Genomic DNA, 23,140 nt, shown 5'->3' on the forward strand with positions numbered 1-23,140 from the left:
TTGTTTTATTTTTGTTCTTCTATGCCCCCATTAGTTAGCATTAGCTAGCAGTTTGCAAATTTGGTTTACATGCACTAAATTCTCTCTTTCCTATACCTGCCCGGACAACAGGGCTATGAGTTGATTCAGTCCAGACAATCCCTTTAAGTACAGCCTAATTTCTAACTCACCTCTTGGCCACATGCTGCCTGCTCAATGTCCTGCATTCTGCCCTCATCCTGTTGTGTGCCTGCTGCCTGCTCAGCGTCCTGCACACTCTCATCTTCCTGCCATCTACTTTCTGCCTGCCGAATGTCCTGCACACTGTCGTCCGCCTGTTGCCTGCTGAATGTTCTGTATACTGTTGTCCTGCCGTCTGCCTGCCGAATGTCCTGCACACTGTCATCCTCCTGCCGCCCTCCTGCTGCCTGCTGAATGTCTTGTGCAATGTCGTCCTCCAGCCATCTATCAACTGCCTGCTCTATGTTCTGCACTCTGCCCTCATCCTGTCGTCTCCCTGCGGCCTGCTCACGGCTTTCATCCTGTGCCTCTCCTGTCTGCTGGGCACCCCTTTCCTTAACACATATTCAGTGTATAAAACCTAACCGCACCTACACTTTTAATGTAATTGTTTGTAGATCTTAGTGCTAATATTTCCTGCTTACTCTTTTAGCACCAAAAAAGTGCCTGATGTCTGTGTGCCCTTTCCTTTTCCTCATAGTGTCTCTGTGAATTATTTCCCAGATGTAGTTTTGGTATTGAGGTCAAAGTTAACTTGCCTTGCGTTCGCTATACAAGAGTGGGTGATGGTCACACAAGACGACTCGGCAGATTTGAAGTGTTTCTATTGCAGCGACTTTTTTGTGCATGTTCTGCAGACAGGGTGACCAATGACCATCCTCGATTAAGTTTCCCTCAAGACTTTTGTAAAAACCAAAATATGACCACACCTCAGATTTGGACCTCTTAAAAGGCTGAAAAATCTCCCGAGCACGGTCACTGCCTTCCGCCATTCCTTCTCAAATAAAAAAAACCCCAACATTGCGCGCTGCGTCAGACTGTGGACATGATTTATAGTAAGTTATTAAAATTGCGATAATCAAACACGGTTTTAATGATAATTAAATTTGAAACGATAATACTAACCGTCAGTACATTTTATAGTGGTTTATAGTGAAACCGGTAATCGTCCCATCCCTACAGGTAAGTAGCCGGTAATTCAATGTATGAAGACGTGACATGAGCTATGAAAGAACAAAACACGTTAATAAATGAAGGTTGTAAAATCAACAAGCTAGACGTCAGCTAGCAACTTACATTTATTTATCCATGCACGTCAGCAGCAAACCGTTCTCTAAACCATCTCTCTGACTCTGACTCGTGGTTAAAAATGGTACGGTCCACAATAGGGGTGTCTGAAATCGCTTTACATTAAAATGTTCCTACAGTGAAAATAGGAGTTGACTTGTATTGTAACCGTAAATATATTTTTTCACAATATCAGAAAAATTATCTGACCCCCCCAAAACTGATATTTCTGTCCCTTTGTGGGGGATAGTTCGAATTACAGGGGGTACTGGGGGTACTATACCCCCCAATGAAGACCCAGTACCCCCTGTAATTCGAACTATGCATTTCAAACCTAATTTTAGATTATTTTCTGTTGATGTGAAGTCCTTTTTTTGGCCTCAAAGTTTCTAGACCCATGAATACTAAAGTAATACAATCATAAATTGAAATTCGGATTCCTGGTGGTGCATTGTGATCTCCGTCCGTTGTGTAAATGTTCTTTGTTACAAAGTTTATTATTTTTTGTTTTTTACGTCTTTGGTCCGTGCTCCCAATAGGTGGCGATAATGCGCTGTTAGTTTGTAATTCGCCATTAGAGAAGAAGTACAAGCAAGTCGCTTTTTGCTCTTGTCGAATGAAAATGAATGTGTGTCTTTCATCTGTTTTATTTCTTCGGTGATTTCACAAGTTTCATTTCCGACCTCGATCGTCGTTCCAGTGTTTATTTTCAAGTAGAAGGCGGGAGAATTGTGAGTTGTCTGTAATGCAGCAAAACGCCTGTAAACAAGTGAATATGAGTGACACTGTTGTAAAGATGTTTATTAAAGAGGAGAGTGAAGATATGGCTTATCCAGAAGCATGCAGAATTAAAACCGAACACACTGACGAACAAACAGGTTGGTGTTCATTCTTTACATTCAGACAGTTGAACAGATTTGATGACTGTAGTTAATGAACCAGACGAGCTGACAAATAACCTTGTCTTGTTTGTTTACCTATAAGTTAAACACACTTACGTTGCAGCGACGTCGCTGCCACGTTCCATTTTTATCATTGCAATCGGTGTTTTCTACGTTGCTTCCACGTAGAAATGTGAGAAGGCTCAACTTTCAGTGACAGCGAGACGGCGATCGATCGAAGACATACGAAGAGATTACCAATTATTTCTTAAATAAAAAAATTCAAAAATCAAATGAATGAAGATGTACACAGTAAAAGTCAGTCAGTCGTTATTATTTGGTTACATGTAACAGACATGAAACATTGATTTGAGTAGAAATTATTTAATTTGAGAAGAGAGACTGTGCAGTCTCCTGAAACACCAAGTTCTGATCAACTTGTTTGTGTTTAAGGTTATCAGAATCACCTTTATTGCCAAGTATGCTTACATATACAAGGAATTTGTCTTTGTGACAGGAGCTTCCAGTGCACAATACAAAACTGCAACAAGACATAATATTAAATAAATAAAAATGTAATAGAAAACAAAGTCTATATAGAATACACAATAAGACTGTATATTAAACTATTTATATTGTCAAGTCAGTTATCGCTGCCTCCTTAACCTTTAACCCCCTTTACACTGGTGCGGAAATCCCGGAAGGAGGAGGGATGCGCCCTAGTTCTCGGCGCTACCATCCACCCCAAAGGAGCAGCCGCGGCCATCTGACGGAGGAGCCCGCCTGCCGACCGTGAGGGGAGGAGGGGCTCCCAACCAACCACCTGGAGCGGTTACTGTTGCCAGGGGTGGGGGAGACCCCTACCATCCACCAAAAATGTGGCGTGGCGTTCCATCCGCCAGAGGACTGCCTCCGATCTGCCTGTGGAGGCGTGGCTGTCATCCATTGGAGCGTGGAGGAGTGGCCGAGGACCAAGCTACGGCGTATCGGTGAATCGTCAAGTTTTTTTTTTTCTCCCACTGCCACTCCGTGTTGGCCTTTCCCTCTTTTTTAAAATGTTTTGTTAATTTGGCATGATTGTGCCACATGTAGGTGCCACACTTTTCTTTTTTCATCCCCTTGTCCCCTCCCTCAGACATGGATGACCTCCCGGCAGAAGGCACGCCCCTCCCCAAGGAAAAGGGGGGGGGGGGTACGTCATGCCGGGGGCCGACTGAAGACGGCAGTGCGACAGAGAGAGAGAGAGAGAGAGCGAGAGAGCGAGATTTACGGACAGCTGTCCGACACCTGTGTGTGTTTGTCTTTTTTTTCAGTTTTATATTAAACTATTGTGGCAGGGCGGAGGATGGGGCCAGTTCGTGATTCTACACACCCGGTCCCTTATCAGGCTAATCAAGCCTCCGAAAGGGATAAAGGCCAACTGCGGAGGATTTTGCGGGAGAGAGAGATGGTTTAGTTACAACTATTATTTATATTGTCAAGCCGGTTCTCGCCTCCTCCTTTCCCTTTAACCCCCTATACAATATATATATACACTCACGTAAAGGATTATTAGGAACACCATACTAATACTGTGTTTGACCCCCTTTCGCCTTCAGAACTGCCTTAATTCTACGTGGCATTGATTCAACAAGGTGCTGAAAGCATTCTTTAGAAATGTTGGGCCATATTGATAGGATAGCATCTTGCAGTTGATTGAGATTTGTGGGATGCACATCCAGGGCACGAAGCTCCCGTTCCACCACATCCCAAAGATGCTCTATTGGGTTGAGATCTGGTGACTGTGGGGGCCATTTTAGTACAGTGAAGTCATTGTCATGTTCAAGAATCCAATTTGAAATGATTCGAGCTTTGTGACATGGTGCATTATCCGGCTGGAAGTAGCCATCAGAGGATGGGTACATGGTCAGAAACAATGCTCAGGTAGGCCGTGGCATTTAAACGATGCCCAATTGGCACTAAGGGGCCTAAAGTGTGCCAAGAAAACATCCCCCACACCATTACACCACCACCACCAGCCTGCACAGTGGTAACAAGGCATGATGGATCCATGTTCTCATTCTGTTTATGCCAAATTCTGACTCTACCATCTGAATGTCTCAACAGAAATCGAGACTCATCAGACCAGGCAACATTTTTCCAGTCTTCAACTGTCCAATTTTGGTGAGCTCTTGCAAATTGTAGCCTCTTTTTCGTATTTGTAGTGGAGATGATTGGGACCCGGTGGGGTCTTCTGCTGTTGTAGCCCATCCGCCTCAAGGTTGTGCGTGTTGTGGCTTCACAAATGCTTTGCTGCATACCTCGGTTGTAACGAGTGGTTATTTCAGGCAAAGTTGCTCTTCTATCAGCTTGAATCAGTCGGCCCATTCTCCTCTGACCTGTAGCATCAACAAGGCATTTTTGCCCACAGGACTGCCGCATACTGGATGTTTTTCCCTTTTCACACCATTCTTTGTAAACCCTAGAAATGGTTGTGCGTGAAAATCCCAGTAACTGAGCAGATTGTTAAATACTCAGACCGGCCCGTCTGGCACCATGCCACGCTCAAAATTGCTTAAATCACCTTTCTTTCCCATTCTGACATTCAGTTCAGGAGTTTGTCTTGACCAGGACCACCCCTAAATGCATTGAAGCAACTGCCATGTGATTGGTTGATTAGATAATTGCATTAATGAGAAATTGAACAGGTGTTCCTAATAATCCTTTAGGTGAGTGTGTGTGTGTATATGTATATATATATATATAACAGGACAGGTTCCACTCAGAACAGGCCTCATCATGGTCGACCAAAGAAGTTGAGTGCACGTGCTCGGCAGTGCACTCAACTTCTTTGGTCAGAGGTTGAAGAGGTGGGGGGTCAGCCTGTCAGTGCTCAGACCATACGTCGCACACTGCATCAAATTGGTCTGCATGGCTGTTGTCCCAGAAGGAAGCCTCTTCTAAAGATGATGCACAAGAGAGCCTGCAAACAGTTTGCACATCAGAATCAGGACTACCCACGTGCAGTTGTTTGAGTGCCTTGGCCTGGTGTACCTGCAGGATGGCCATGGAATGCAGGGCGGAGGTGGCCTGTCCAGCGGCACTGTAGGCTTTGGTCACCAGCGACAACGTAGCCCTACTGGCTTTGGAGGGGAGCGCCAGTCGATCCCGCTAGGTGGCAGTGTTTTGCGGGCACAGGTGCATTGAAAACCGCCTTATCCAACTGAGGGACCTCCGTGGACCACCCCGCCGTCGAGGGGAGTAGAGCAGATGAACCGAGAAGTCTGTTTCGGGCAGCGAAAGGTGCCCTCCACAACATCATCAGTTTGTCGTGCACCTCCAGGAAGAACGGGACCGGGGGGATCAGGAACCAATCATCAAGCCATGAGCACTCAGTGGAGGGTTCCAGTCCAACCTGATGGTTGCGGCACCCCGGGCTAGCATGATGGTCAGCTCTGCATCATCAAAAGTACAGTAAGTTCCCTCCGTCTGATGCCACAGGAATGTCTTCCAAAATCAGTGTATCTATTACCAATATTTCCTTTTTTTAAAGCGTATATTTTAATGCCTTTTCAATTAGTTACATAAATTAATATAGCTTAATATCATCTGGATAACTATTACTTCTGAAATGAGTGCTCAACATGTTAAATAAGTATTTTTCATTACTTGGCCAAAGTTTGTTTTCTAGAAATCTCTATGTGTGCGTGGGAAATTGCATACGTGCATTTCATTGCCCAATTTATGAGATTAATGTTTGTCCCTGATCTGGTCTGACTTAGTTCATCATTATTTAGGCGAACTACATTCTATATAAGGTGTGGCTCATTATAAGGAAAAGAAAAACACTGCTTTTGAGCAAACAAAATAAATTTTTCATATGGCAAATCAAACAATGCAAAAAGCACTTTTTACACTTAAAACACTGTCTATTTCTGTATTTTTCATGATTTTCTTTTCTTTTTTACAGCATTTCAAATTAGCATGGAATTTTATTTAAAACCCTATTTAAGTTTAAAATGGCATAAAATGCTGTTTGGATGTAAACGCATTACCATCATGGCATACAGTAAATCTGAGCTGTTTGGCTTACCATAGAAGGGCTCTGAATTATGCGTTCTAATGCGGTAGGCAAGAACACGATTGGCCGCTGTTGCAATCAGTCTTGTGATCAACCATGTTAGGATTGCAGTAGTCAAGTAAACATTATGCCTTTTGGTTCTTTTAGCCTTGATATCTAAGCAGCAACAATGTGAGATGTTAAATGTTTAACATATCAGAGTTACAATTGCAATTTCAAAATGTTGTGCTTTATTGTTATTATTGTTTTTTTTTTGTTTGTTTTTTTGGGCCAAATTGTGCAGCCCATGTTTGTTGGAATTAACATGAACAAGACACTATGAAACTTTAGTATATAATTTTTTATTTTGTAGTAGATTTCTTTCATTGAGAGTCACTTTTATTGATTTTCAATGATATTTTCTTTTTAGACTTGATGGAATTCAAAGAGGAAAATCAAGAACCGATTGAAGTGAAAATGGAAAGTCAAGAACTGAATGAAGTGAAGGAGGAACATCAGTATCATCAGTATCCTAATTTCATAACTGAAGAAAAATATTTCAGTTGTTCACAGACTGAGAAGAATTCCTCACTAAACAAAACTCAAGAACTGATAGAAGTCAAAAGGGAAAGTCAAGAAGTGAAGGAGGACTATCAGTATCCTAATTTCATAACTGAAGAAAAATATTTCAGTTGTTCACAGACTGAGAAGAATTCCTCACTAAACAAAACTCAAGAACTGATAGAAGTCAAAAGGGAAAGTCAAGAAGTGAAGGAGGAGTATCAGTATCCTAATTTCATAACTGAAGAAAAATATTTCAGTTGTTCACAGACTGAGAAGAAATCCTCACAAAACAAAACTCAAGAACTGATAGAAGTCAAAAGGGAAAGTCAAGAAATTAATGAAGTGAAGGAGGAACATCAGTATCAGAATCCGTATAATTTCAAAACTGGAGAAACATCTTTCGGTTGTTCACAGACTGAGAAGAATTCCTCACAAAACAAAACTCATGCCAAAAATTCCTTCACATGTTCTCAGTGTGGAAAGAGTTTCAAGCGTAAAGGAAACCTTTTAATTCACATACATCTTCACAATAGAGAGAGCTCTTTCACATGCCATCAGTGTGGAAAGAGTTTCACACAAAAAGTTAATCTTCAGAGACACACAATAATTCACACTGGAGAGAAACCATTCACGTGCCCTCAGTGTGGAAACAGTTTCACACAGAAAGAAAGTCTTCAGAGACACTTGAGAATTCACACAGGAGAAAAACCATTTACATGCCCTCAGTGTGGTAATAGTTTCATTTCTAAAGGACACCTTAATGATCACATGAGAATTCACACTGGAGAGAAGCCTTTTACATGCCTTCAGTGTGGTAATAGTTTCTCGTATAAAGGACACCTTAATGTGCACATGAGAATTCACACTGGAGAGAAGCCTTACACATGCCATCAGTGTGGAAAGAGTTTCATTAATAAAGGATACCTTGATGTGCACATGAGAACTCACACCGGAGAGAAACCTTTCACATGTCCTCAGTGTGGAAGGTGCTTCACACGGAAAGCAACTCTTAAAAAGCACATGCATATTCACACTGGAGAGAAACCTTTCACATGCCAACACTGTGGAAAGTGTTTCAGGTGGTCAAGAAGCCTTAAAAGACATGGGAGTGTGCATACTGGAGACAAGCCATAACTGCCCTTCATGTGGGAAAAGAAATAGAAAAGGGCATTGCCCAGAGTTGTAGTGAGCAAACTGCAGGTAATCGTGTCATTAGTATGTAATTTAGAAGAAGTCAAAGTTAGAATTTCCCCCAAATGAGCATTTAGTCTTTAGCTACATTGCATTACCTGTAGTGATGAATCAGCTGTCGTTCTATGTAAGGGGTAGTAGGAAGTAGATCTATTACTTGGATCTGTGCTTGGGGTCATTATTCAGGGGTTTTATTGGGTCAAAAATGGTCTTCTGTGGTGACTTGCATCCACAAGTGCGAAGTTGGATGATCACATAATTGCAATTAATATTGAATGTAATTAAGAAGTTACATTTCATGTCATCTAGAACCTTTTGAAATCTACAGTTTTTGTGTAATTAATGTCGATGCATGATATGGTGTTCTCTCTTTTCCTTGCCAGTGCTTTTCAGAATATCAGAAATATCAAGCTGTTGGAGATTTTGGCTTCCTCCATAGTGCTTTAAAGTAGATTCTCAGGAGAGATTTATGGTTCACGCCGAAAGCTCGTTTGTCTCGTGAAAGTTATCCAATCACATCATGCTTATTGAGGGGGCCTGGTTGACGTGTTGGCACTTCGTTCTGTTTCCTGTCAGGGCTACTCAACTTCGGCAAGCTCAAGGGCCGCAAAACAGGATCCCAACAGCCCTGAGGGCTGCACACATTTATTTATGTACATTATATATGGCACATACTGTATATACACCAATCATTAAACCAAAATATTAAAAACACCTGCCTAATATTGTGTAGGTCCCACTTGTGTCGCCAAAACAGCGTCAACCTGCATTGTACAAATTGGTTACCTGAGTTACCGTAGACTTTGTCAGTTCGAACCAGTCAGGTCATTCTATGTTGACCTCTCTCATCAACAAGGCATTTCCATCCACTGAGTTTCCACTCACTGGATGTTTTTTGTTTTTGACACCATTCGGAGTAAATTCTAGAGACTGTTGTGCATGAAAATACCAGTAGATCAGCAGTTATAGAAATATTCAAACCCGCCTGTCTGGCACAAACAATCTTCCATGCGATTACACTATGTAACACAGTTTCTGTTTCTGGATAGTCTAATTGTTTATGCCTCAAAAGTATAGAAAATGGGTATTATTCCCCACAAACTTTGCTTTTGTGACCAGGACAGTGATATTTTGAAATGTACCTATTTCCAGTGAAAAAACGGGCAAATTTGTGTCTTTTTGTTCACATAAATTTAGATCAAAACAACATGAATCCAAATTAACATGTATTTATACTAAAGTAATACAAAAATGACTACTAAGTGAGTTGTTTTTCGAGATTTACGATTATATTGTAAATCATTTTCACGAATCAGCCCCCAAATGTTGTCTCTCATCATGTTCTGTATAAGTATATCCTGATTGAAGTGTTCGCCTTGCTCCTCTGATTACACTCCCATGTTCTCCTTGAATTTATCAAGATGAGCATCAAGAATATGGACTTTAAGGGACATCCTACAGCCCATTGTGCCGTAGTTCTTCACCAGTCTCAACCAGCTCCACATAGTTTTCGGCCTTGTGATCCAGGAAGCCCCGAACCACTGCGACAAAGCTGTTCCAAGCTGCTTTCTCCTTACAAGTGAATTTCTTGGGGACTTCATTGCACTCCAGGATCTTCTTTGCCTCATACAGCTTAGGGAAAAAGTCTTGTACTTGAAGGCTGCTGACTCCTTATCTAGAGCTCTGACAAATTGTTTCATAAGGCCCAATTTGATGGGCAGTGGTGGCATCAGCATCTTCCGGGGGTCCACCAGTGGCTCCCACTTGACGTCGTTCTTCTCCACAGAGAACTCAGTCCGCTGTGGCCAGTCCTGCCTGTGGTAGTGCGCCTTGGTGTCCCTGTTGTACCAAAGAAAAAACATTTTAAAATTAAAACCTTTTTCATTTCGAAAAATTTACAAATTTGCTAACAACATTCCCGAGCAACAATTGTACATCTTACCTTCCTGAGTTTGCAGGTGAAATGAGGCGCCCAGGTCTTTGATCCCTGACAGGCATGATGAAATATGCCTTGTAGGCCTCACACATCTTAGCAGATGCTTCCACGGAGTACTTTTTCACTCTTGTCTTGATAAATTGGCTGCAGACATAGCAAAATGTATCTGCCGGATGCTTGCAGCCTCTTGATGCCATCTCAGAAACGTAGGCTGCTGGAACTCAACTAAACTGGTTAGCTTAAGGCCCCTGTATTTATACTACTATTTATATTAATTGAATGTTCTAGGCAGTTCTAGAAGTTACTCCAAGTTTACTCCGCACTGAATCTATCTGGAATGTTCTGGAAAATATGTAAATTTTTGTGTCCTGGACACAAAAGCAAAGTTTGTGAGGAATAATAGCAATTTCTATACTTTTTAGACATAAGCAATTAGGAAATAACACTACCAGGAACCCAAAAAAATACAAATATATTTTTGTTACATGGTGTTATCTAATCAGCCAATCGTGTGGCTGCAGTGCATAAAATTATTCAGATACGGGTCAGGAGATTCAGTTAATGATAACATCAACCATTAGAATGGGAAAAAAAAATTGATCTCAGTGATTTGGACTGTGGCATGGATTGTTGGTGCAGAGTATTTCTGTAACTCCTGGGATTTTCACACACAACAGTCTCTAGAATTTAATCCGAATGTTGCCAAAAACAAAAAACGTCTAGTGAGTGGCAGTTCTTTGAATGGAAATGCCTGGTTGATGAGAGCGGTCAAAAGAGAATGGCCGACTTCCGGGAGGCGCCATGTGAGAGTAGGACGCGTGTGAAGGCAGCTCCGTAATTTTTCATTTATTTGTGAAGCAAATTAAACAAAATTTTATTTTCACGTCATTAAGTTTATAATACCCATTTAATATGCCAAATAAATCCAAAAAAACTGCAGAACAAACAACTGAAGCCCCGAGGGACATTCAGGACGACAGCAGAAGCGAGGCTAGCACTCTGGCTAACAATGCAGAGGGGATAGCTGCTCTTCAATCAAATTTCCAGCTATTTAAGTCAGAGATAGTTGAGGCTATCAACAAGAGAATAGAGCAGTTCTCGGTCATCATTAGAGCTGAACTAACTGCTCTCAAAAATGATACTGATGTCACTATCTCAGCCATGAAAAGCACGGTGGACGACCAAGCTAAAACAATGGCGGAGCTCGAACGCAGCGCAGCTTTTACTTCTGACACGGTCTCCCAGCTACAAAAGGACGTTGAAAAGCTAACAAGCAGTGTCTTGCAGCTCACAGATAAATGTACGGATCTGGAAAGTCGCAGTAGAAGGCAAAATCTACGCATTCTTAATATTAAAGAGGGCGAAGAGGCTGGGTGTAAGCCCGCCGATTTTATTGCGCACCTGCTGAAGAACACGCTCTCGTTGGAAACTCTACCTTTGATCGACCGCGCTCACGGATCCTTGAGAAAACGCTCCGATAATACCTCATATCCCCGGGCCTTCATTGCTAGGATCCATTACTTTCAAGAATGGCAGGACATCATCCGAAAAGCTGCTCAGCTCAAGTCCATCACCCACAACGGAGAGAAACTTCTGATATTCCCTGACCTCCCAGCGGCCATACTGAAGCAACGTGCCTGTTTTAACCGGGCTAAAGACCTGCTTCGAGATCGTCCAGGGGTCCGCTTTGGTTTTCTATACCCAGCGAAGTTACGGGTCACACACAACGGAGAAGAAATGTACTTCACGGACCCGGTAAAGGCGTTCGCATTTGCAGAGCAACACTTTGGTGAGGGTAACCTGTCGCCATCATAATTTCTCCTTCGAACTAAACTTTATAACCAGGCTAATAGAGTGGGCCGGTGCGCTGCTCGGACAATTACAATTATGCGCTCCCCTTTTTTTTTTTTTTTTTTTTTGACGTGATTTGTTTAATATGCATGGTGTATATGCTTCATGATTCGAATCTGTAAAAGACTGAGCTGCCTGCGTGTGCAGACGACCATCTATAACACTCATAGAAACTGTTCACTGAGCTCCTGATAGTCAGCTAACTTCAGTCAAGCTTATTGTAGCTTGGTAAAACTTTGATCTGATGTTCAGGCAAGCCTGTGTTCTCAGGTACGTTCTTGTTTTGTTTTCTCTTTTCAGTTCTGTTGTGATAAGGGATCGTGGGAGGGGATGTTTAATGGGGTTTCGTCTGTGGGTGCATACCGCGGTGAGGGGAGGTAACAAACGCAATAACTGGGGTGGCTGCCACTCAGAGTACGACACTTGATAGTGGGTTGGGAGCGTTGATTTTTTCTTCCTGGAATGTTAAAGGCTTAAACCATCCTGTTAAACTGAGTAAAGTTTTGTCTCATCTAAAATCTATGAACACTGATATTATATTTTTACAAGAGACACACTTTAAAAATGATTCTCACTCTAAGTTGAGAACCAGATGGATAGGTCAGTCTTTTCACTCTTCCTTTTCATCTAAGGCTAGGGGTACTGCCGTTTTAATAAGAAAGGGGGTTCCGTTTAAACATAGGGCTATGATTACGGATAAAGAGGGACGATTTATTATAGTTGCGGGAGAAATATTTTCAACACCCATAACCTTAGTTAACATATACGGACCAAATTTTGATGATCCACGCTTTTTTCAAAATGTGTTTTCACAGATTCCCGATATATCGACTACTAATTTAATTATAGGGGGAGATTTTAATTGCGTTCTGGACCCATATTTAGACAGATCATCTGCTCATCGTGCTTCACCCTCTAAGTCCAGGGACTTTCTTAACATGTACATTAAAAATTCTAATGTTGGTGATGTATGGAGGCTAGCCAATCCAACTGGGAGGGACTACTCCTTTCATTCACAAGTCCACAATGTTTATACCCGTATAGATTATTTTCTAGTTGATTTTAAGTTAATTCCTTTTACGTTCAACGCCACTTATCATAATATTCTAATCTCGGGCCATAGTCCAATTAAATTTGCTCTAAAACTATCAGAAATTGTAACAACCCAACCATTGTGGCGGGCAGACCCCTATTTATTAAAGGACACAAAATTCTGTGAGTATTTGCGTACACAGCTTGAGTTATTTTTTGAAACTAATGATCAATCGGACACTTCCCCTTCTCTCTTATGGGACACCTTTAAAGCTTATTTACGGGGCTGTTTTATCTCCTTTAAGGGTGCAAAAAATAAACAAAATGCAGCTGCTCTACAATCTTTAGAAAGACAGCTTAGTCAAATAGATAATGAGAACGCTACAACACCCTCTTCAGAACTGCACAAGAAAATATTAAATCTTAGATATCAATACAATAAGATTATATCTGAAAAGTTTTCAAGCTCTTTAATGTTTATGAAACAAAAATATTTCGAATTTGGTGATAAGCCACACAAACTGTTATCTAGACAGCTGCGAAAGCTGGAAAATGACCGTATAAATCACCAGATCAAATCAGAATCCGGGACTTACTTATTTTCTCCTTCAGAAATTAACAAACGTTTTAAACAATTTTATGAATCATTGTATGCTAGTAATACAATAGATGATCCCTCCATCATGGACACTTTTTTAAACAGCTGTAATCTTCCAACGCTAGATCAGGAGGATGGAGAATTTCTTGGAGCTGATCTCACATTAGATGAATTAAAGAGCACTATAAAATCACTTAAAGGAGGTAAATCCCCCGGCCCCGATGGAATCCCGTGCGAGGTATATAAAACATTTACTGATCTATTGGGGCCCTATATGCTTAAAATGTTCTCCCAGGCTCTGGAGGTGGGACAACTGCCTCAGTCGTTTAATGAAGTGGTTATCACAGTCCTACCCAAAAAGGGCAAAGACTTTGAGGAGGTTGGGGGGTATAGACCAATTTTTCTCATTAATGTGGACCAAAAAATTTTAGCTAAGACATTAGCCATCAGACTCAATACGATTTTAGGAAAATTAGTAAAACCTGATCAGACCGGCTTTGTTTCAGGTCGTAGCTCTTTTAGTAATCTCCGTCGCTTGTTTAATATTTTATACTCTTCCCAGACTAATCGGTCTGATCTGGTGATTTTGTCCTTAGACGCTGAAAAGGCATTCGATCAGGAGTGGCCTTACCTCTTCGCCTTGCTACAGAAATTCCATATAGGAAATAAATTCATCACTTGGCTTAAAATTCTATATAAAAATCCTAGAGCGCGTATACTCACAAATAAAATTTTGTCACCATCCTTTACTTTATTTAGGGGTACTCGTCAGGGTTGCCCGCTTTCTCCCCTTCTGTTTGCATTGGCCATTGAGCCACTAGCGGAAGCCATTCGCTGTGATGAGAGAATTCATGGGCTACATACGAAAAACACTATAAATAAAATTTCTTTATATGCGGACGATGTCTTACTGTACGTGACTAAACCTGCGTCTAGTATCCCTGTAATCTTAGAAGTGATAGAACAATTTGGCTCATTCTCAGGCTACAGAACTAATCTAAATAAAAGTGAACTCATGCCAGTTAGGCTTAAAGATCTTTCGCAAATTTACCCCGTGCGGTTTAAAATAGCTAAAGACAGATTTACTTATTTAGGAATTGTTGTAACTAGGAAGTTTAGCTCTCTACGAGAAGCCAATTATGTCCCCCTTTTAGAAAAATTGAAAAGAAATATTCCCATCTCGTTAATAGGTAGAATAAATGCCATCAAGATGGTTTTTCTCCCGCAACTATTATATCTTTTGCAAAACACCCCTTTATTTCTCCCCAAATCCTTTTTTAAGCAACTTGATTCAACTATCTTACCCTTTATTTGGAATTATAAAAATCATAGAATTAAGCAAATACATCTTTCCAAACCCAGAAAGGCAGGGGGTTTTGCTTTTCCGGACTTCCGCTGCTATTACTTGGCAGCTAACCTCAGAATTATATCAATAATATTAAATGATAAAAGTGGACAACTGGGCTGGCTCAGATTAGAACAGGATGAATGTACCCCCTACGATCTTGGTGCTGTGATTCTTTCACCAACGAGCTGTAAAAAAGAAATCTACAGATACAGCCCTGTCATTAGCAGTATGATCCGTATTTGGAAACAAATTAGAATTCATTTTGGGGTGGAGACGTTACCTTTTATCAATTCCCATAGCTGACAATCCCTCTTTTATACCCTCCATATTAGATAAAGGTTTTCAGCAATGGAAAGAATCAGGAATTCATGCAGTAAGGGATCTGTATCAAGATGGTACATTCGTCTCCTTAGAAACATTCCGGGAGAAATACAAACTTCATAGAAGTAATTTTTTTAGGTTCTTGCGAGTCAGGAACTATGTACAATCTTACTTAAACAGGCTCTCTACAATTAGCCCTTCTTGTCTGGACACCTGCCTTAATTACTATTTTGGCAAAGGGAAAATTATTTCCTGCATTTATACCACCCTTCAGGCCTCCCAATTGCCTGTTACATCTTCAATCAAGAGTCTATGGGAGGAAGAATTAGGGTCAGAGATTTCTGAGGAGTTATGGGCTGATAGCCTGGAAGAGATCAATAGATGTTCTATAAACTCCAGACATTGCCTCATTCAGTTCAAAATATTGCATAGACTACACTATTCTAAAACAAAATTATACAGAATATTTCCAGCTGTCTCCCCAAAGTGTGATAAATGCAAGACGGCGGATGCGACCCTGCTTCACAGTTATGCAGTTTGTCCTAATCTTCAAAACTTCTGATGCAAGATTTTCAATGTCATCTCTGAAATCACAAATCAATATATTGAACCAGATGAGTTTTTAATTGTGTTTGGGGTTTCAAGACATGAGCTCTGCTTGTCCAAGTCTCAACAACAATTTCTTTCCTATGGTCTTTTAACAGCCAAAAACTTATTTTAACTTTCTGGAAAAGCGAATTGCCGCCATCTTTCCAGCTATGGCTTGAGGAACTCCACAAATACTCTTCATCTGGAACGTATACGGCTCCATATAAGGAATAAAAGACAACAGTTTGCTAAAATTTGGGAACCCTTCATAAGGTATTTAGGTGGAGAAGACTTGGAGGAAACGGATGTTGACTCAACTTGAGTTGGACCTAAGATCACTCCAATTTTGGTAGCTGTTTTATTATTTATTTATTTTGTTTTTCTGTTTAAGTACTCCTCTCCATGCAGTGCATATCAGGCGGAAGGGGTAGGTGGGAGGGTGGGAGTTCTAGTAGTTTTGTCTTAAAAGTTTCGGTATGCTGAAATATAAGCTTATGTTTGTGTGTAGGTGGCATGTACATGTATAGGCATGTTAATGAATATGTGTATGCGTGTGTGTGTGTACAATTGTATGTATAGGCTACATATGAATATATATATATATATATATATATATATATATATATATATATATATATATATATAATTAATAACTGCAGAAGGAACTATACTATCTTGTTAGATGTTTGTAAGTATAAGGAAAAGACTGAGGATTTTTGGATATATTTTCTGTGAAGCTTATTTGCTTATTTTTTTATTGGAGAAATATAAAGAGAATGGCCAAACTGGTTCGAAATGACAAAGTCTACGGTAACTCAGATAACCGCTCTGTACAATTGTGGTGACAAGAATATAATATCAGAATGCTATTCTGAGATGTGGGTTGGTGCTGTTTTGGTGGCACGAGGGGGACCTACACAATATTAGGCAGGTGGTTTTAATGTCGTGACTGATCGGTGTAGATTAGGGGTGTAACCAGGGCTGAACTGGGGCAAGAAATAGTCCCTGAAACTATTCAGCCCAAACAGCCCATGTTGGGGAGGGGGGAGGGGTTTATGTTTTATATAGTGATATTATTATTGAATAGCAAATGCAGTTATCATATTATTACTTCATATTTTTTGTTGCGTGGAAATGTACATTTGACTGTGAAGCATTCAGTTGGGAGGCAGATGTAAATGTATTGATATTAACAACAATAAAATCTATGGCTAACATTAACGCTATAACAGTAGGATTTCTATTAAATTAACTTTTTCCATTAAAGTTAATTAGGACTGAACATATTTACAGAGGAAAACCACATAGCTTCATCCTTAAATCACGAGGGTCCAGGCTTTAAAGGTCTTGTTAAAGTCTCCTTTGTACTTGCCTTTATGAAATAAAGAAATTTAAACTGTGGTATTAGTAAGAACATAGTGATCACAGGTAAACCATGTTCCTTATTACCAGATGGAATTATGTTTTTTCTAACTGTACAATTTATTCGGGTAGCAGCATTTCGTCTTACTTTTGGAGTATTTGGTGTTTTCCATGCACAGCAGTAAATGGCAGTGCTTAATAAATTAGAGTGGGGTGATTGACCGGCCCACTGGAAAAGTCCCAGTGCTCCAGATGACCAGATGGTGTAACAGTTACATTTTTTTCATGATTTGGTTTTATTTGTTGACAGAGCCACTTTCTATCACATTTATGATATGATAATTTCTGTTGTCACTGTCAAAGACTTTGTCAACTAATAAACACCATCACATACACCAGAGTTGCTCTCAAAAACAAGAGAGATTTATCCAATACTAGGACTTTACAATTTGGACAAAAATTCATAATGCGATTATTTTGAAAAACATTGCAATTGCGATTTGGACTACTAGTAAGTGATTCCTTTTTAACCAAAATTTGGTAATATTTTGTGCATGTTCCACTGCCAATTAAAAAATGAGGCTATTGAGGTATTACACCTAACTCTTAAGAAGAACCAAACTGAGACATTTTTAACTTCAGCCACAAACAGTGAAAAAAAGAAAAAGTTTTCAAATTGTACCTGTTCACTGTGTACCTGTTTTTGTCCACTTTGTGATGGTGTCTCAGTCCACTATTTATCATTATTCTTTGGAACCCATTCAACTTGAATATTAGGGATGCTCTGATTAGCATTTTTACAACTAATAGCGATCACCGATTGTCTTTTCATCTGATCGGTCAATGCAGACCATTTCATTTGTTATCAGCATTTCTGTCAAACTGGTTATATGTAAGCTTTCTGCTCATTGTCACAGTTTACTGAATTTCCCTGTTGGTAATATCATAGTTGCCTAGTTTTTTCGACAACAAACATGTAAGCTTACACAAAATATTCTCTACTGTATATAAAGCTGTTCAGGTTGTAGTACACAAACCCGGAAGAGAATTCTCAATGGGCTCCCTCTGGATTTTCCAGTGGGTTTTTATAATGGCAGTTTTGGATTTACTTGCGTGAAATAAATGATGTGGTAAACATCACTTGAAGATACAGTGCATCTGGAAAGTATTCACAGCGCTTAACTTTTTTCACATTTTGTTATGTTACAGCCTTATTCCAAAATGGATTAAATTAATTATTTTCCTCAAAATTCTACAAAAATACCCTATAATGACAATATGAAAGAAGTTTGTTTGAAATCTTTGCAAATGTATTAAAAATAAAAAAAAGTAAAAATCACATGTACATAAGTATTCACAGCCTTTGCTCAATACTTTGTTGAAGCACCTTTGGCACAAATTACAGCCTCAAGTTTTTTTTGTGTATGATGCTCCAAAGTTGGCACACCGATTTTTGGCCAGTTTCTCCCATTCTTCTTTGCAGGACCTCTCAAGCTCCATCAGGTTGGATGGGGAGCGTCGGTTATGGAGTTAGAATCATGCCAAAACCTCACACACACACACACACACACACACACACACACACACACACACACACAAAACGTGTTTTACTCACACCCAACGATTCACAAACAAACTCAGTGTGGTTTGCAAATACAAAACATCACTCACAAACTAATGCATTTTGTTCTGCAAATAAAAAACGTACCTATCAAACAAATACAGTATGTTTTACATATACATAGAAACGTATTTCTTCAATGACAAAAATATCCTCCAAGTACAAGCTAAAATCTTTCAAGTACAAAACAAAATTCTACAAGTACAAAACAAAATTCTACAAGTACAAAACAAAATCCTTCAAGTACAAAACAAAATTCTACAAGTACGAAAAACTGTCACGTGACTTTTGGCACTAATTTTCCGCCTTGCTGATCCACACACAAATGCCTTAAGATCCACACACATGATAGTAAATTGTCATGTAATTCGCACTCCACAACATCAGGTGGCGCCGCCACGGACATGGAAAGAGAAGAGAAGAAGAAACGTTAGCGTGGGTAGGGTGTTTTGAACACGATGAGTGGCCAACAGGTGAGTTTGCAGTCGTTGCTGGTGAAAAATCAAATGTTAACTAACTAAACTCCAGGAATTAGTGATGGCGAGATGAAGCTTCAAAGCATTGAAGCGTTCCATCCAATTGGTTCACTCATGTGCCGAAGCTTCATGGTGCTTCATTTGCTCTATTGTGCCATCAAGTGGACAATAAATGTAAAACGTGCAGTGTGATTATAATGACACTATGGCTTTGGTGTCTGTCTTTATGATACAATGACAGGGTCAAAATGAAAAGTGGAAACAAGGGAGAGTGTGTCATGTGAATGTGCTTGTGTTACTTATTTATTTATTAGGTGTTGTTGTTGTATCCAAGTTCTTTGGGACACAACAGACACTTCACCTTTTAAAATACCAGAAATAAGATGAAAGACATTAGAACAAGTAATACCTTGTGTTGCCACGTTTATTTATATTACACTAGTTATTATTACAATGTAAATACATTATTTGGTGAGATCAGCTCAAAGTGTTCCCAGACAGGGGAAAATCTCCTTTTTCTTGCTGGTTCCATCGCAAAAAAAAGAAGCTTGAATAGATCGCTAAGTCCCAATTCCACAAAATGTGAGGGGGAATCCATTGCATTTTGCTGGCCCTTATATTTCAAATAGACCGCCAAACCGCGAACCACTTCCTGAAGCAGTCACGTGGTACAGGCGGCTCGCGAGGCTTCAAACGTCACCACACACGTCACCGACAAGCCTCGATACGCGCTTCACAGAAATCATCCCGGATTACTCGACGCACGCTTCGAAGCCTCGATACGGGAGGACACATCACTACCAGGAATGTCTGTCGTGGGTAGGGTGAGATATATATACATATACATATTTATATGTGTGTAGCTTATGGTACCGCAGGAGCTAACCTAGCTTACACCGATTAGGCTAATTTTTCATTTTGTTTCTAACTTAACTAAATTAAACTATACTATGGTCACATATAATGTTACACTTGATACGTCTTGGTCTTAAGGCGGAATTTTGAAGTGAAGACCACCTCAGGCCACACACATTTGTTTAAGCACCATCTGAGGAGTCATGTTAAGTCACTGAAATAACAAAGTCACGGGAGGCTTTAAATGTGAAGAGTTTATAGGAGTTGAAATGTCATTAGCGCAAACTTTTTTAGTGACGCTGCTCGCGCTAATTCACGTGAAAAGATGTGGAGATATTTGGTGCTAATATGTTCACGGAACAGTTATAAATACTACAGGAGGTTAAAGTGTTGAGAAACAGCCACAGTGCGCTAAGTATGTGCGAAGATTTTAATTGAATTAAAGTATATTCAATCAGTTTTAAGAATAAACTTGAGGGAGGTTCAAGGGGGTCTTTTATATTTATATATATATATATACACACAACTTTTTAATTCTGACTTTTTCTAGAAATAGATTTTTAGAAATTTCTAGAGATAAATTTCACCAAAAATGCATCCCATTGACATTAATTTGAACATACATTGACAGAAAGTAATGTTATTCAGTCTCAGAATAAATATTGTGTATTTCTGGAGTTTGTTTCACAATGTTATCAAATGTGGTCCGGGTCCTTGATGTAAAAATGTTTGAAAACCACTGCTCTACATAAACACTTTACATGTCTTTTCAGGGATTGTACCTACCACATTTGGACTGGGAGGACAGTGGTCTGCCTGATGAGCCACACCATGGTGTCACTGTTCCTGAGATGGGCGATGTACTGAGTGATGAGCAAATGGCAGCACTAAGGGCAGCCATAAATCCCCTGGGACACTCCCAATCACATGGCTCAGACATCTACCTACTTACTGTGCAGTATGTCCAGCACTTACTAGGCTTACAGTAAAACGTACTCAGCAAAGGACCTGATTCGATGCAATTGTAGCACAAATACACTCTCACATTCTCTACATACATTTGGGTAACAAAAAGAACACTTATTTACAGAATAGTGCCCCTGCTAATAACTGGTTTGTAAGAGATGTTACAGTATAGGCCTGTAAGAGATGTTACAGTATAGGCCTATCATTTCTTTTCACACTAAAACCAAATAAATATTTCAGAATCAGTGAGGTTGTCTCATGTTTGATTTTTCTCTGTTTAATCAAATCAGACCAGCAGGAAGCATAGCTTTCCTCAAGCAGTGCTAGCAGCGGACTTTCAGCTCTCTTAATATCATAATGAATGTTCAAACCAAAGACATGTAGATTGTATTATTTTTATTGTAGTGTGAATACAATCTTAAAACATCTGGGGGGTTGGAATAACCAAAAAAATACAATAACTTTGTTTAACTGACAGCAAACAACCCAGGAGACAATGCAACGTGGTCGCATCGGGGAAAATGTTGAAATAAAAGGTTTTGAAGGTGTCAAAAAGACGACAAAAAAAAGATTAAAGAGAACCAAACTGGCTGCATTCTGGAGTTTAGTTAGTTAACATTTGATTTTTCACCAGCAACGACTGCAAACTCACCTGTTGGCCACTCATCGTGTTCAAAACACCCTACCCACGCTAACGTTTCTTCTTCTCTTCTCTTTCCATGTCCGTGGCGGCACCACCTGATGTTGTGGAGTGCGAATTACATGACAATTTACTAGCATGTGTGTGGATCTTAAGGCATTTGTGTGTGGATCAGCAAGGCGGAAAATTAGTGCCAAAAGTCACGTGACAGTTTTTCGTACTTGTAGAATTTTGTTTTGTACTTGTAGAATTGTGTTTTGTACTTGTAGAATTTTTTTTTTGTACTTGAAAGATTTTAGTTTGTACTTGGAGGATATTTTTGTCATTGAAGAAATACGTTTCTATGTATATGTAAAACATACTGTATTTGTTTGATCGGTACGTTTTTTATTTGCAGAACAAAATGCATTAGTTTGTGAGTGATGTTTTGTATTTGCAAACCACACTGAGTTTGTTTGTGAATCGTTGGGTGTGAGTAAAACACGTTTTGTGTGTGTGTGTGAGGTTTTGGCATGATTTTAACTCCATAGTCGGTGCACAGCCATTTTCAGATCTCTCCAGAGAGGTTCAATCGGGTTCAAGTCTGGGCTCTGGCTGGGCCACTCAAGGACATTCACAGAGTTGTCCCGTTGCCACTCCTTTGTTATCTTGGCTGTATGCTTAGGATCGATGTATTTTTGGTCGATGTATTTTTGGAAGATGAACCTTCGCCCCAATCTGAGGTCCAGAGCGCTCTGGAGCAGGTTTTCATCAAGGATGTCTCTGTACATTGCTGCATTCATCTTTCTCTCAATCCTGACTAGTCTCCCAGTTCCTGCCGCTGAAAAATATCCCCACAGCATGATGCTGCCACCACCATGCTTCACTGTAAGGATGTATTGGCCAGGTGATGAGCAGTGCCTGGTTTCCTCCAGACATGATGCTTGCCATTCAGGCCAAAGAGTTCAATCTTTGTTTCTCATGGCCTGAGAGTCCTTCAGGTGCCTTTTGACAAACTCCAGGCAGGTTGTCATGTCCCTTTTATTGAGGAGTGGCTTCCGTCTGGCCACTCTACTATAAAGGCTTGATTGGTGGAGTGCTGCAGAGATGGCTGTTCTTCTGGAAGATTCTCCTCTCTCCACAGAGAAACGCTGGAGCTCTGTCAGAGTGACCATCGGGATCTTGGCAACCTTGGCAAATTTGCAAAGATTTCAAAAAACTTCTTTCATGCTGTCATTATGGGGTATTGTTTGTAGAATTTTGAGGAAAATAATTAATTTACTCCATTTTGGAATAAGGCTATAACATAACAAAATGTGGAAAAAGTGAAGCACTGTGAATACTTTCCAGATGCACTATATGTAGACATTTTGTTCATAACATAAATCACACACAATCATACCCCAAATGTGAATTTTCAAGCCGTATTGAATTGCATACATTTTTTAAAAACCACTGTGGCTTCAAAATTAACATTTAAGTTATAAAATTGTGTAATTTATGTTGTAAAACAGAATGCCCACATATGGTGAAGTAATATTAACCACAAACCTTACTCATAAGTTGAAAACCCCCACAGGAAAATCCAGAGCATCCACCTAAAAA

At 40.0% G+C, this 23,140-nt stretch overlaps 1 pseudogene; it reads left to right on the forward strand.

The window, feature by feature from the left end:
- The first annotated feature begins 2,016 nt into the window (after positions 1-2,016).
- Positions 2,017-23,140, forward strand: part of LOC127647503 (gastrula zinc finger protein XlCGF58.1-like) — a 172,934-nt pseudogene continuing 151,810 nt past the window's right edge.

The sequence above is a fragment of the Xyrauchen texanus genome, chromosome 8 (genome assembly GCF_025860055.1).
Source record: "Xyrauchen texanus isolate HMW12.3.18 chromosome 8, RBS_HiC_50CHRs, whole genome shotgun sequence".
Taxonomy (NCBI): domain Eukaryota; kingdom Metazoa; phylum Chordata; class Actinopteri; order Cypriniformes; family Catostomidae; genus Xyrauchen; species Xyrauchen texanus.